Source organism: Cuculus canorus, chromosome 9 (assembly GCF_017976375.1).
Source record: "Cuculus canorus isolate bCucCan1 chromosome 9, bCucCan1.pri, whole genome shotgun sequence".
In the NCBI taxonomy this organism is placed as follows: domain Eukaryota; kingdom Metazoa; phylum Chordata; class Aves; order Cuculiformes; family Cuculidae; genus Cuculus; species Cuculus canorus.
The window spans coordinates 18505660-18521519 of record NC_071409.1 but is presented as its reverse complement, the minus strand read 5'-3'; the positions used below and the strand labels follow the sequence as shown (position 1 = coordinate 18521519).

The following is a 15860-nucleotide window of genomic DNA, read 5'->3' as shown; positions in this document are numbered from 1 at the left end:
TAATAAATTACAGAGAACTGCAAACTGGGTCAACAAGTCAAATGTTCAAAAGAAAATCAGAGTGTTCAAAAGTATAGGAAGAAAGCAAAAAGATTACATTCAACCTTAAAATACATGACTTACCATAATCAGCCTTCAAATATGTGACTTAACACAATTTGCAAAAAAAATTAATCTAACACATACATGCATTTCCATTAGAGACCATAACCAACACTAAATTCCTTTCAAATTTTATCCTCCCCTCCTTTTGGAAAGAAAAGTCAAAACTTTAACATAAAATGAAGTCATCCATATTCTTTCTGAAATAGGCAGCTAAGGTTTGGACAGAAAGTCAGTGAGAGCTGTGAAACAAGGCATTCAAATACTGAAATATTAATAAAACCAAGATCACCCAAGAAGCATTACTCCCATACATTGTTCAGGTGTCATTCCTGCTGTTGCATACTCATTTGTAAAACGATATCCATATATATTAACACACATTTGTCGATATATGAATATACATAGTAATACAGAGCTACTTATGTACCCTTGGGTCTCAGGGCTAGATTAGAGCAAGCCTCAAGCTTGCAAAAGAGCAGCTCTTCATGTCCTCGGCCTGCGAGAGTAAGTAGGAAGAGAAACTTTGGCACAGTTTTATGTCTGAAATGTCTTCTGAAGAAGACTAGCATTATTATTTACATTTCTGCAGTGTCAGAAGTTGTGGGGGGAAACGTTTGGGGGGTTTGTTTTCACACAGAAAACTAAAAATAAGTCCTTAAAGACATTATAATCTGAACAGACAAAGGGAAGATGATGTTATATAAACCACAGAGCAGAGGGTGTACAATTATGACTAGCAGTTAAAAGTTTATAGAATATTTTTTTTATGGTAGTATGAGAGAATTCACATCTTTTTTAAGAAAAATAATGCTTTTTTTTAAGTAATGCTAGTGCGTAACATCAGGCCACATGAATATGTGTTTGAATAAAATGAGTGTTCAGTCAATTGTATCATACACTAAAGTAGTTTTCTACACTGTTATTATCACACTTGCCGTTGCAATTTTACATAACATGTAAACACAAAGAGCTAGCTTAAAAAAAAAAAAAAATCTCATTTTTGCTCCATTTAACTAAGCACATCTACTGAGATTATTAGGTTTTGACCAGATTAAAAACTATCATAATTATAATTCCTCTATTGTGGTGCCAAAAATCACATCACATGATGAGTAGCATGACAGTGTGTCTTAAAATATTAAACTTCTTTTTCCCCCATTGTTCTATTTAGCATTCCTGAAAAGAAGTCTGCCTCCATGGGGTGCTGGTGTCTTTGAAAAGAGATTGTAATTGAAGACGATCGGATATTAATGGATGATTCAGTGAAGGTACTCCTCACCTCTTTTGTCTGTATACACACTTGTTATTTCTTACAAGAAAAAAAATCTGTTCTTGTAGATGTAACACTGCTGTCTACCACAATGGAAGTTTCCCTACAGTCTAACAATGACAGTGCAATTAGGCTAGAGCTTTTTCTTAAACAAAGCTGTAATTAAATCTGAACGCCTCTAACATCCATTGCTTTTAAAATATACTTGGATACCATCTATAATTAAAAGCAGGTATCTGATATTTCTCAGCTTGTCACAAAGGACACACAATAAAACTGTGTCTTAATATCTTTAATTCTATCACACCAGTTTGGGCTTTTAGGCTTTTTCTTTTTGGTCAAAGGCATTGTTAAAAGAAATAAGTGTCTGTGGGTATGCAGAATGAGAACAGCTCTTCAGTGGTGGCTACACACACTTCATACATTCACATGGTCAGTGCAGCTGCGCACTGGACTTGATACAGTACATGAACAGTACGGTCTCCAGAACTCCAGCAAACGTTGTGGGCACTCTGTTCCAAAAAACTCATGCCAGAACCATGTCAGAAATTAAATGATCCAGATTAAAACCTGATTGCTGTATGTTCATGAGTATACCAAACCCAAAGCAATTACTATGTAGAATATAAGAGTGAAAATTAGAGATGAGCTCTGCACCCTCCCAATAAACCTTACAGTAGGAAGCTGTCAAGGAATTATGCTTTAGGCAAGACCTGTCTGGTGAAGCCAGGAAAATAGTTTTAACATTTCCTAAATGTCCCTTTCTCTTTTCTGAGTTGCTGTTTCTCCTTGAGACTTTCACAGTCCCAGGAACAGTTTCAGGCTCTTCTCCTTCACTATGTTTATTCAATACAGAGACAGTTGCAGCATTGTGTGACTTATCACAATGAGCCCACAAGACTTGCATGTTAAATATTGACTACCAAATAATCACAACAAGCCATTCACTAGGAAAAGAGTGAAAGAAATGGAAAAAACTCCACTTGAAAAAAAAACTGATAAACTGTGTGAAAGCATTATCTCATCTCAAAGGACTATCCATAAATAGAAAATTTAATTTATAACTTGTTCCCTGAATTAGTGGCTCAGCTCTAAGAGATAAATTAATCAAATTATTCTTGAAAGAAAATAAGAAGACTCATTTCAAAATTCAGACAGAGTTTCAAGAGGCTGTTACCTACGTATTTCCCATTTCTACCTGGTTTTACAGTAATTACCAGAGTTAAAACTCACTGAAGACAAAGGAACCACTTTTGCTTATTTAAATTGGCCTTAAGTCATGTATAAACACATAATATCTAATCTTATGGCCAGTTAGCTTCTCATTTCTATTATATCTTTGTACATCACTGACATTAGTGGTGTTCGAGTGGTATAAAAAAGATGCTCAGTGAAATGAGGGTGAGGTTTGGAAGACCATCGGCTGTGCTGACGGTGTCAAGGGCTCACTGCTAAACCTGGCACCTGGAGTGGAAGGGAAGACACATTTGCTGATTAGGCCCAAAATCCACCTATGACACCGATAGGAAATGAAAAATGTTTAGGCTATAGACAAAATGTACTATCATTTTTTTAGAAGCTCAGTTTTTATTGTTTTATCAGAATTTAGCTAACCACAATTTCAAGTCTACATGAGCTTGAAATAAAATCATCTTAAAATATCCCTTTGTCCAGGAACAACTGCCGTACTCCCCAGTTATGTTCAATCTCTTGTTCCACTGTGTTGGGGTTTGCCTTCGGCAGAACACTACCCCTACATACAGCCAGAACATAGAGAAATGGTTTTGCAGAAAAATGTAGTTTGGCAAGTAGCTTAATATTTTAACCAGTCATTCCACTGGAGGTTAGAATACAGTCAAGAAAGAGAAGGAAAGTAGAATTACCCAGAGCAGAAATATTACATTATAGATATCCCATGTTTCCAACAATAGCATGTTTCCACAAACACAAGAAAGCATTCAGACAAAAACAAAAGGAAGAAACCGATTTTGTTCAAGTCCCTGCTTATGTTAAGTTATTATTACGACCGGAGATATAAATTTTTATATCATTGGTCTGGAAGCTGGGACACTGAGGGAAACCCTGAACATTTGGAACATGTCTTAAGGAAATGCACAGTGCCCCAAAAGAAGAGTGGTTCTGTCAGGTGTGTGATTTTTAGTCACAGAAGTACAAGCTTTGCCAGAAGCCTTAGAGGCATTTTTGTTGTTACCATTAGATGGGAATTCACTCCGAAGTATAAAAAAAAAATCTGTATAAAATACCAGTCTCCAAAGCAAGACTCATCAGCATTGAACTGTTTTACAGCTTTCTCCCGACATCTTGTTCTCCCAAATGCATACGTACATGAAGTTCCCCTCCATATACTATGTGATGCCAGCCAGTAACCAAGTGGGGAATAGGAGATGGACTTTGGACTTCATTCCCTTCCCCTCTGTGCTGATCGCTTGAATAAATTGACATTTTCTCCAGCAGAGCATACCATCCACATTGCCCCAAAGGAGGATATGGTCTATATCCCCTTTTCATGTATACTTGCTAAGTTTCTTAGCGCAGATTGAGCAGAGCAGCTGGGAGTGTGCAATTCTCTAATCCATCCACCTTAGCTGATTGCTGGGTTTCTCTTCCTGATCATTAAACTGACTTCTTTTGGTCTGTCAAGAAAAGAGTCTCAGTAATGTACAGTGTGTGTGTAAAGTCACAATATAAAGCAGCTTTGTGTGCTACTGAGGGTTATCCAGCAACCAGCTCTTGCCAGTGCCTTTGAAAATCTTTTCCAATGAATCCTCTCTTAAGTAATCACTCTGCCAAATATCAGTTGTCTAGAAGAGCTTGGTTTTTAACAAAAGGTCAAACAAAATTGCAACAAAACCCCTAGAGATACTTACAAAAGGTCACTTAAGATAAAAGAGATTCCCAGCTGAATACAAGTTTCACCATGGCGTGTGTATCTTGTGGACTACCTTTTCAGAGAAAATGTTTAATTCAAAGTCAAAATTAATGTTTATAATTTCCTGTGCACAATCATCTGTACACCCAGTAAATCAGAGTCACATCCAACTATGTGAATTGCGGACTGTTATTCAGGCCTCCAAATAAAACACTCCATTCCACAACTGCACTACTTATGATGGCAGGTAAATTTGTAACATGATGATGCTTACAGAACTGTAGTGGCCAGTTTATATGAAGACCTGGCCTCAAGAAATGTATTTTCTTGAAACACATTTATTGAAATGTATTTTCAATTCTCTGCTTGTTGATCTGGATGATCATTTCGTAGCGAATCATTTCTTTGATTAATTTAGGGCCATCACTGGTTTACAACATTCCTTTGTGCTGACTTCTTTGGCCATTTTTTTCATTACTTGAAGTTACAGAACAGATGGTTTGTTCACAGGTATTTTGGCCTAATGATTGTTCATAAACTCTCTATCCTGGATAGTGCTTTGAATATTTGCTGCGCAGGCTCTGTGACTGGATTTTTAACACACACAGTGCATGGACTGGGGTCCCAACTCCTTTTTTTTGTGTAAGCTAACTAGGTACTGTCCCAAACCACAGGAAATATCTTCAAGAAACTGAGGGTGAAAGTGTCTGGTTTAAAACAAAGCTTCTTAAGGATACGTGCAACTTTCAATTTCTGAAGCTATGAAGATTCAGACATTTGTGTACAGACATTTAAGTATTCGATTGGATCAAAAACTATATACAAAGGAACTGATGAAACAGTCTCCCAAACAAAATGAGACACAACAAAACATTTAGAGAACGCGAATAAATGAAATAAAAGGTGTCCATGAAGTAAGCAAAAACTGATAGAAATTTGCTATTATTGCCAGGAGAGGGTCGGATGTGGCCCAATGGGATGCCATGCTTTCAGTTGGAATACTGAAAGCTCTCCTAGATGACGATGAGCACTTCAAATTAATGGTGTGTGTTCAAACCAGGTAAGAATTTGAGAAAATTGGCTGTTGTCGAACCATACATGAAGCTATTATAAAAAAAAAAAACTAGCAAGCATGATTCCTCAATAAGTCCGTATAAGAACAAACACTGATCCAATCAGGCTTACATTTTACTACTAATGATGTGTTTATAGATATTTACCTCTGCAGCAGTTTCAGGGACTGTATCTTGAGTCGTTATTAAAGCCTTTCTTCACTGATTTATAAAGAATGAAGCTACTGAGATGTACGGCTTCCACTCATTTTTAAACCAGTGTAACATTGCCATCTACAGGACTTAGAGCACAGAAGCTCTCTATTACTTGAGGACTAATTTTACAATTAAGGAATAAAACCACTGAAGTTGAAAATGTAAGTGTCCAAAATTAGCCCTATTTGATCAGTCTGACAAACTGCTATTTTACAAATTATCCAGTAATAATATGGCTCACCAACAAAAGCAGTATATTAAATTACCGTCTAGCAAGTTATGAAGCTGAGAGACTTCCTTTAATCTAGTTGAATTATGCATTAAGACAAAAAGAAGCAACTATTAAGCACAAGGGGCTTCTGATTTAGTTGCTCATCAGAAATTGACATGAGTTACATTTTCATACTGTCAAACAAATATTTTACAATTTTCTCTTCTACAGATGATTCAGAGAAGACTTTCTCAACATCTGCCTTCTCAGCTTTGAAGAAGAATTTTTGCAACACAGATTGCTATTCACCACACCACACTATTCACCACACTATGAAAATCCCTTCGCAAGTACTAAATATACTGTCCAGAGGGCCAAAAATGCACATGTGCAAGTGCTTAATTTTAGGCAGCTGCTTAATTTTACACACACCCCCCCATTTAATGTCTTTCTTAAAGATGTAGAATTTGTGATTTTCAAGATGGCCCAGACTCACTCAGAGGTCTTTGTGTCCCAAGTTAACTCTGAAGCTGGTTTCGCAGCGTTTAGCATTCTTCTAATGAAAGATGCTTTCAGGGCCCAAATGCTGAGTTAGCTGACCAAACACCCCAAGAAATACCATAAACAGGGGTGTTGTTATTCAATAACACTGAATTAGGGCTGCTTCACTGAAATCTTTTTTAGTGCTACAAGGAAGGAAAACAGAATTAAACAGTGATCAATAAGTACAGGGAAAAAGCTGGAGAGGTCATAGGAGGCAACTTGAATGAAATAATTTGATTGAATGTGTGATCTTCGATGTCAGAAAAAAAGTGGTTATTGACTTTAATTCAAGGAAGACAGAATGCTGCAAGACATATTTTCATTTTTGAGAATCAATGAAAAAAGTAAATCGAAGGAGGAAAGAATCAGCAGCAATAATACAGACAAGAGATCTCAAATTTGAGGTGAATACTTTCTATGTATGCAGAAGAGTTAAAAACTTGAACGTTAGTGCACGAAGATGGCTCTCTATTTGTTAGGAACTACTAAATGGATTTTGAGTCCTTAATTTATACCTAGGAAAGAAAAAAACACAGCCAGTCGCAAAAAAAGTAAAAATCATATTGAGCCAAGCTGAACATATTTTCATTTTTCAGTTCAGTGGTCAAACTAGAAAATAAATTATGTTCATGACTCTATCTAGACATTCTTAGTCCAGGAGACACATTTATGGAGCAGAATGGGGAAAAGGGGTAATTTCGCTGACTGCAGAGACACATTGTGGTTTCCAGTTTCTCTTCTGGCAGCTTCATATTGGTCTAGTTGAGACAAACAGATGACAACAAAGGCTGATTTATTTATCTTTCAAAAATGGCAGTCTCCCTTAAGCATAGCGATAAGGCTGCTAACAGGTTGTTGTCAGCATAATGATATTAAGATTATTAAGAGACTTTCCATATTGAGCTGATGTCAGTTAATACTTGAAAGCAGCAGCTGAGCGGTGAACGGCTCCTGTAACAATGCCAAAGATGCTGAGGAGGGCACAAATTTATACCTTATCCTGCCACATAGTTTACTCCATCTGACTCTGTACCGTTGCAAGCAGCTGGTGTAACACTACAGGTTTCAGCTAACAGTACAGTTTAAGAGAACTCTTATCTCAGCTACAGCCAAGAATTGACAGACATGTTTGGAGCTGGGAGCTACAGCAATGATGATATTTGTCACTACAGCAGCTTTGACCAGTATACTGTCAGTAACCACTTTACTACTGACACAAAAAGAAGTAAGTGGCTATCCAGACATGAATCCTCAGCTAACCTTGGTAGCAGCCTAGCTCACAATGGCTAAGGGATATGATAGTGGCAGTGGCAGTGTTCTCCTTTGGCGAGGCTCTAAACTAAACTAATAGCAGGAAAAAAGTAATAAATGAGTGTCTTGAGAATGCTCATGGAGTGTTTTCAGGACCATTTAATTGCCCTGCATAAAAATTCAAGCCCATATTACCAGAAAACTTGATAGAAACCAAATTTTAATTTCAGTGGATTTTTTGTTTATACTTAGAATTTACATGCTGCTTGAGAACTACTCATTGCCTAAAAATTAATCGTGAATGGCATTACATCTCAGAGTATATTTTTTGTGGATGATATATCTCAGATTTTTTAAACAATTTGCAGAAAGAAAACAATTTCAAAATTATTAAATTTGCCACTGTATGACGTTGTTTTATTTTTGTAACGGTTTTCATTATGCTACAGAAGCAGTAGTTATACATTGCAGAAGGGCTAATAGGCTCTCGGCTTTGGTTTGCACTGTTGTAGGCATTTAAAAATACATACTCAGAGACAGCCTCCTCCTCTGCCAAAAACTCATCAAAATCTTCCACTTGGAATAGATAATTCTCATTGTGCCCTTATGTGGGATGGACATTCATGCTCAATGGATGTTCGGAGAAACACGGTCAAACCTCATTTCAATGCCTACAGAAATGCCCAGGGGAGTGTCCAGAAGTCTGTCCTCACACCTTGTCCAAGCTACTTTCTCTCTTTTGTGATCTTTAGAAATTTTTCCAATTTAAATTTTTAAAATGCTGCTGAAAGACGATACGTTCACACATTCCAGATGCCAAAATACTTTAGAGAAGTTGAAGCAGTTATAAAGTCAATAGATATTACACAGAGGTGGAGAGAAAAATACAGAGCTATAAAAAAACCCAACAAAGATATTTATACCTTCAGTCCCCTCAGGAACTTAACAAGGTGGAAAGATGGCCATAGGTCACTGCTGGCGATTGGCACGGCAGTGGTGAGGGCTCCCACACGAGAAGCGGCAGGTCTGTGAGGTTAGGAAGGAGTTGCTGACATGAGCCTGGGAAAAGAGATGAGGGAGAGAGATTGGAAGCAACGTTTAGGGGGTTAGGCAGGAGCACACATCTGTTGCATATTTTATACTGACACACACCAGGAAGGCAGGGAACGTACCTACATCTCCAGCCCCCTGCCAGCAGCTCAGTCAACAGCGAAGGAGGCTCCAGCTTCCTGCTGCCTCTATTGTCTCATGTGCTGGATTTATTTCAGGCAGCCTTTCTGATGTACAAAGTCTTAAGCACTAGATAGACATTACTAGTTCAATCCAGCACGTAAAATGGTGCGACTTTTTACCCAAATCTGGTTTCTATTACTATTACTTTATTATCTTCCAGGCAGTCCTCATTAAAAGCATCTGTCTTATTGAATCTGACTGCTGTGATTAAGTATAAACTGGATCTTTTAAAGCCCATGGAGCTCACACAATTTTGGTGAATTAGAAGCAGTGGGATGTCTTTGCCAATCTACTGCTGCCTCTGCCCTGATCCCAATTCAATTGCTTGTAAGTCACCATGGGAAAGCAGAATAATGATGCTCTGACCACTGTAACCTTGGGCAGTTAGGCTGGAATATGGTAAAATTACAATAGTCAAGGCCAAGATAAATACCTGTTCTTGAGCAGGCAATGAATAACTCTGCATTACAATTGTAAAATATATGATGTTTTACAATTATATTTTACAATTTATATTTTACATAAAATATGAGCTTCTACTGGGCCTTTGGGAAAACCTTGCAAAATCTTGGTTAACGTTCACACTGCTAATCCCAGAGATGGATTGGACAACATTAAATAGAACAGAAATGTTACTGAATAAATAGTTAAGGCTAATGGCTTCTATGCCACAAAGGAAATAAATTGTCCAACATGAGATGTTGTATTAGCTACATCGCAGAACTGTTAAATAAAATAAGGGGCCCGAAAAACTGGTCTAGGAAAAGGAGGTAGTATTTAACTGCATTCTTGAAAAGAGAGAGGCTAATTAGAGAGAGAAAAAGATATATTTAAAACATGATTGCTCTTACTGGGATCAAAGACACCTTCAGATGATGAGCAAAAGGGCAGTCCTAAACAATTACCCTAGGGAGCCTAAAAGCAGTGAGCCAAAAGAAACCTTTATTTTAGTGCCTGTGGGGAGTAGAACCTGCTCTGTAACAGATGGTCCCTGGCTGTCTTCTGACATCTTTAGCAGTATTGATTTGAGGCACATTTCTGCTCAACTTTCCTTTAATTTTTGCCTGAGAACCACATGTAAAGAGCTTCCATTGGAATAAGGGTGCACCCACACGGATGTCCAGGTACACTTTTGTTACCAACACGCAATAACCTATTGCGGCAGAGTTAAAATATTTGATTTACACCCATTCAGAGACATTACAGTTTGATAAAAATGACAACTAACTCTCATGCAGGCTGTTTGGATATTCACAGTTGCTACATTGCCTTATCATGCGTGAACAAGATGTACTCCTGTCACAGAAGAAAACACCAGCAGCAGACAGGACAGTGGAACATGTACAACTACAGACAGAAGGAAGACGCTACAGCAAGAATCTCTATACTACAGTTTGAAAGACCACACTTTCGTTATTTTGGAAAGCTTATCCATTTTTCTTTGATAGCAATACACTGCACAACTGTGCAGATTTCTGTCTAATTAATGTCAGTTCTCTGCAAATATTAGTCCACTCAGCAGCCTTTGTGGTGGTCAATTCCGCAGTTCTATGTGTGGGAAGTGTGGTTCCAGAGACAAAAAAAGAGCCCTTGTTTCTCTATGCTAGACCAGCCCTGATGTTACATCGCATCAGACACCAACTGTATTGTCTTGCTCTTCTGTAAATTGCAATCAATGAGAGATTATCCTGAGGTCATATTTCATATTTACGGTTTCCTATCTTGCCTCTGAGCTAGTTAAGAAGCAGTTTATCTAAATAGCTCCTACCTCCAACCTGCTTGGTGAGAGTTTCAAATCTGTGGCTCATGAAAGCTCTTAGTAGTGTCACAGCTAACTCATACCAAATAACGGCTGCACATACCAGATATCTCAATTAAAGATTCTCATAGTTTAATCTCTGAAAACTAACACCTAATTCCCTTTTTGAATAAAAGGGGAAAATTGAGATCTTTGTTAATCCCTGCTGTAACTTGATGGACTTCACATATATCAAGAAACAGACCTGACTTCCTATGACATTATCCAGTACCAAAGTGACTGTGAAGGATCAGCCTTGTTGTGCCAGCCCTTTACATTACACTATGAAAAGCCTTCAATTTCCATGTGTCCTTATCTCAATATAGAGACAATGTCAAGGGCTAAATTTCCAATATGCCAGAGCTTTAAGTTGACCACCTCTATAATATAATATGCATGAAGGTCAGAAGCAGCTGTCACCTCTAGTGTGTATTTTGCACAGAGTTATTTTCTTAGCTAAGAAGAAATTCGCTAGAGTATGTTGCTAAACTGAGAAAAACAACATGAGAGAACAGGAAGAGGCCACGTAAAAAATGAGAAAATCAGGCGAGAAACCTCAGTTCATCTTAACTGCATTGGCATGCTTGATCCAACTTCTAAAACAGTCTTAACAGAGAAGCATTTTTCCTGTTTGACTTGCATTAAGAAGTGGAATTAGCTTTATGAATATAAATCAGTTAAGTACAATGCAATATTTATTCCATGGTATCTGATTTTTCCCCCCCCTTTAGGACTCCATTTAAAAGAGAAATAAGAAAATATAGCACTTTCAGAAAGAGAGTGGGCTTACAATTCATGCTACTTAATTTTCATATTGACACAAAACTAATCCCTGCATTTTATTTTGATTGCAGCAAGGGGGGGAAAAAAAAAGTCACATCAAACCAAATAGATTTCTTTTTCTACAACAGATAATGCTATAAGGAAAATCTCTATTTTTGTCAAACATGTTAATTCTCAGTCATTCATTCTTCTACTGCCTAGCACACAAGCCACTGTGCCCAAAGCAGTCCTTGCTCCCTATCCCAGTTCCCCAGACACAAGGGTAAAGGTATAAGCAAGAAAAGCAGTTCAATTTATTTGCAGCTATGAAAGGCTCCAATCAAGATCAAGAAGCCATTATTCTAGGCACTATATAAAAGGAGCAATAACCCATCCCTGACCTGAAAAGAAGTTCAAAATTTTCCATTAAATCAAATATAACATCATTCAAGTTGGAAGAAAAAAAAAAATCCACTGCTAGAAAAAAAATCCCAACACCATTCTGTTAATAAAAATCCTGCCTGGAATTTGCAAAAAAACCTACTAGTCGGCTAATTTCACGCATATACATCGAAGAGTCTGTGCCAACCTCATCATTGTTCTAACTTGTTGGGCTTCACTGGTGCTACATCAAAAAGAAAACCAGGTCCACTAAGGTCTTTTCTCATAGAATTCATCAAGGCTCTGCAAGCCTGACCTGAAATTTTCTTCTAACCTCAGCTGAATTAAATTCTTCTTGGTGCTCAAGCAGATTAATTTTTCTCTTCCACATCTATGCCTCATCTCATTTGGGCAATAGTGAAAGTTCTATATTGCTAGAAGTGATATGCAGTATTATGTTTTTGATTATTTAAGAGAGGCAGGAAAAAAGCTGAAGAGCAGTAAATCCACTTCACTGACCAACTCAGGTTTTGTCAGCTTTGTCCCTTTCCTCAAAATATTTGCTGTTCTTTACTATACTTTAATTACTCAGTCAGGGTTTTTGTATTGTGGATAGAATTTGCCCATCATATTGATTAGCTCACTTTGTTCAGCTGGATTCACAGTGTAAATAAGATTTCTTTGCAATTTGAAATCCCTTTGCTCTAATGACTCCATTTTCGTTTATCCCCCTCCCAAAATTTTAATAGAAGCAGCGGCACTAATTACCTGTCCTTATGTCAATGTTTCCTCAGCAGTATCCTCCAGTACAGAATTGCGGGCTTACTTATTGTCACCGTCATTAGCACTGAAGTATTCTTAAAAGGAATATTTCATTCAGCCTGCCTGAGGTTCTTGCTTCTGCAACAGAAAAAGAATAATTTCTCAGTTAGAATCAGGACACTGTCTATCCTTAATGAGACAGCAGCATGATTAGAAATGTAGATATTTTCCATTTCCCATCTACATTCATTTCAATCCACGCTTCACTAGAGTAAATGCAGGCTTGTCCTGAGATGCATGTTGTGCCTGTTCACAAAAACAAAAACCCAAATGAAACAAAAGTTAATTCTTTATCTCAGTTTTGCAGCTTCCTTAAACCTAATGAAATCCTAATTCAGTTTTCCTTATTTAATGGATTTTCCCACTACAGTTTTCAGGCAAACACAGAAGGTAGATTTATTCATGTCTGGCAGTAAAGTGATGTTATAGTCCTCAACTAAACATACTGTGTCTGAACTACACTGTGCAAAGATATTTACAATATTAGTAAAAAGGAGAGGGTTATAGTTCAAAGTAGGATAGCAAATTCCACAGCTTTAAGTCTGTCTCCCTTATCTTACCTCAGCATAAGAATAAACTGATTTTTTTTTTTAATTTATTTACCAGGTTACCTGTTTAAAAATTTTGACTGAGATAGAAAGCAATTCTACTGCATAGCTTTTCTATTTTAAATATTTGCTTTAGTAACTGTGTTGCCTTACATCTTCCCCATTAGTTATCTTGAATATTTACACATAGTTGACTTTGCTAATCCTTAAACAATCTTGTTTTTAAAATAGCTGCCAAATGACTTGGGCCGGGAATGCTATGAAATATATTTGGCACCAATTTGTTACTAAGGAAGGCAATTTTAGGATGTTTAGTAGAAAAGGGCAACACTAAGTCTTCCTTCATTGAAAGGTAACACAAAGGACAAAGAAATGTAAGGAGGTGAGAGGCAAGGTAATCGTACCTCTTGAAGGATAAGGATGCCAAATTTAGATGGCATAAAATAATACAGGAATTCTGTTTTCTCCTATATGAAACGTTGCTGGAGACAATAAACTCGGGAAGATGTGCTGCAGAGGAATTAATCAGAAAAGACAGCTTAAATGGTCAAATTCAAGTACCCTTGAGCTTTTGAGGGAAAACTGAAACCTAATTTAAACAGATGTGTGCTACAGGTTGCCAAGAGCCGGCAAGCACAGCAGTTCACTCAGCACCAGCACAGGGCAGCAGGGGCTGCGCTTGTGTGGCTTAGCAAAACCAGGACTTTAATCTAGCTGCATTATAAGCCCATCCTTCACACCTTTTCTGGCCTACCAGGCAAAGTCTTGTATGGTTTGAAATCTTAACACAGAGGTACGGAGAACCTTGTCCAAGACCTGCCTGTCATCCCACTGTTCTATAGTGCATCACAGCTGAATGCATTGAAACGGTGACAAATGCCACCAATAAACACAGCAAAGATTTGTTAGCATGCAGGTAAATGCTTTCATCTGAATATGTATACGGAATTCACAAGCAGTGCCAAAATTCTTTGTAATTCTTGATTACTAGCCTGTTAATAACGCCATATAAAGAGTGCCCATGGAGCACACTTTCTGTGTCAGTATGGGAGCAAGATGGTTAATTTGAGTGAATTTCTGAAGTGTTTTAGCTAAATTGCTTTTAATCATCATTCAGACATTTGTATTTAGAATTAAAAATGCCTCGATTCAATTTTATTTACCTGACTTCCAAAACAATTTAAGCTAAAATCAAATTAAAGACATTTTATTTCCGAATATGAACATGTGCACAGAATTTAACACAGTTTAATCAAATCTCCTTACAAGTGACTGAGGCACAGAAGGAATCTTTGACAACTGGCACAGCTTCCAAAGAAATCAAGACAACTCTCTCTACCAATTCATCATTTCCTTAGATAGTTAAAATCTATCTTGTGCATTTAAGGAGGATAGGAGGGAAGTGGAAATATATATGCTTCATGCAATACCATTATATAATGTCATCCAATAGAAGAGGCAGACATTGGACTATTTAGTCTCATCCCATATGGCAAGACAAATGTTCTCCCGGTTTATTATTAATAGTGTTGTGACAACACTGTGACTCAGCATCAGAAATCATTATTTTAAATATCTTCCACCAGAACTGCCTTAGCATGAGCCTTTTTTCCACAGAAGGTCAGTCCTGACTAAAACCTTTTGTTCAGCACTGAGATTAGCACAGTAATGCAACAAACTGGTGATCCACTTCCACATTAAAATAAATGTGAGTCCTAACCCTTAAGGAGTTGATGTAGCATTTGATGAAAAAATTAATGGATAAATATTAAAATCATTAAAGTAGCTTTTCAGTGCAAATAAAGTATGAATGACTCATTCCAAGCCAGCCATCAGATGTATTGGTTTAGGCTTTTCCTCCCAAAGTATGCATAAATCTCTTCAGTCTCATCTTTTGTCATCATCTTGTCAAAAGAAATTTCGCATCACTTTCTCCCATCATTACTCCCTCTGGCTTCTGAAAACTTTCCACCTCAAAATTTTATCACAGAGGAGGGATTTTTTTCCCTTCTAGGTTTTGTGGAGGGTTATAGTATGAAAAGCACAGGAGAGCCTATTGAAAAGAAAAATAATAATATAAAGAACTTTAAGACAGTTAATAAGAAAAAAAAATCATAGAAGGACTGAACAACCTTGGTATTCTCCTTCTCTGAATCTACCCACATTTCATTTCCAACATCCAATGGAAGCTGCAGAGTTTGATGGGCATTTTCCCTCATTAGAGTGTATGTGATGCCCTTAGAGGAGAAAATAGATGGACCTGTCGCCCAGGCAGGCTCCCAGCAGCTGCTTCCTTGTGACATCCCTTCCTCAGCCACAAACACCTCCTTCATTAGTTCACAAAATGGCGAGTATCTAAAGGCTGTAAAAAAACCCATCCCATGCCCAGATGGCAGGCATTCATTTTAAAAGACTTGATAACTTCAGTTATTTTCTATGTGTTTCTCCATCCAATTTTTTGCAGAAGGCAGCACACACATATTTCTGCAGTATACAGGTTGGGGGGGAGATCGAGAGTAACTTGGCCTTATAAATACACATAAGTAGGAGCTGGCAGGGAAAGATCCTCTACAGTTACTAGAGCATGCATATGACACATGCCTAAGACATAGAAATGCAACCAACTTCTTCTCTTCTGTACCTATACTTGTTAAATTCCATTGGAAGATAATTTCCTACTGCACAAACAGTCATACAAACTCCATTAAATGGGATGTAGTCTCTTCACAACTGCATCCATATGTAAGGAGGCAGAACTTTCACTGGGCAGGGTGACAG

General features: G+C 37.5%; 1 long non-coding RNA gene across 2 annotated transcripts in view; it reads right to left on the bottom strand.

Moving 5' to 3' along the window:
* LOC128853079 (uncharacterized) overlaps window positions 1–12608 on the bottom strand; it is a 79006-nt gene extending 66398 nt beyond the window's left edge. For both annotated transcript variants that reach the window (XR_008451318.1, XR_008451317.1), the window contains exons 1-2: window positions 12481–12608; window positions 8462–8597 (exon numbers count right to left, since the gene is read on the bottom strand). This is a non-coding gene — a long non-coding RNA (uncharacterized LOC128853079). The remainder of the gene's footprint in view (window positions 1–8461; window positions 8598–12480) is intronic.
* Between the last annotated feature and the right edge of the window lie 3252 nt (window positions 12609–15860).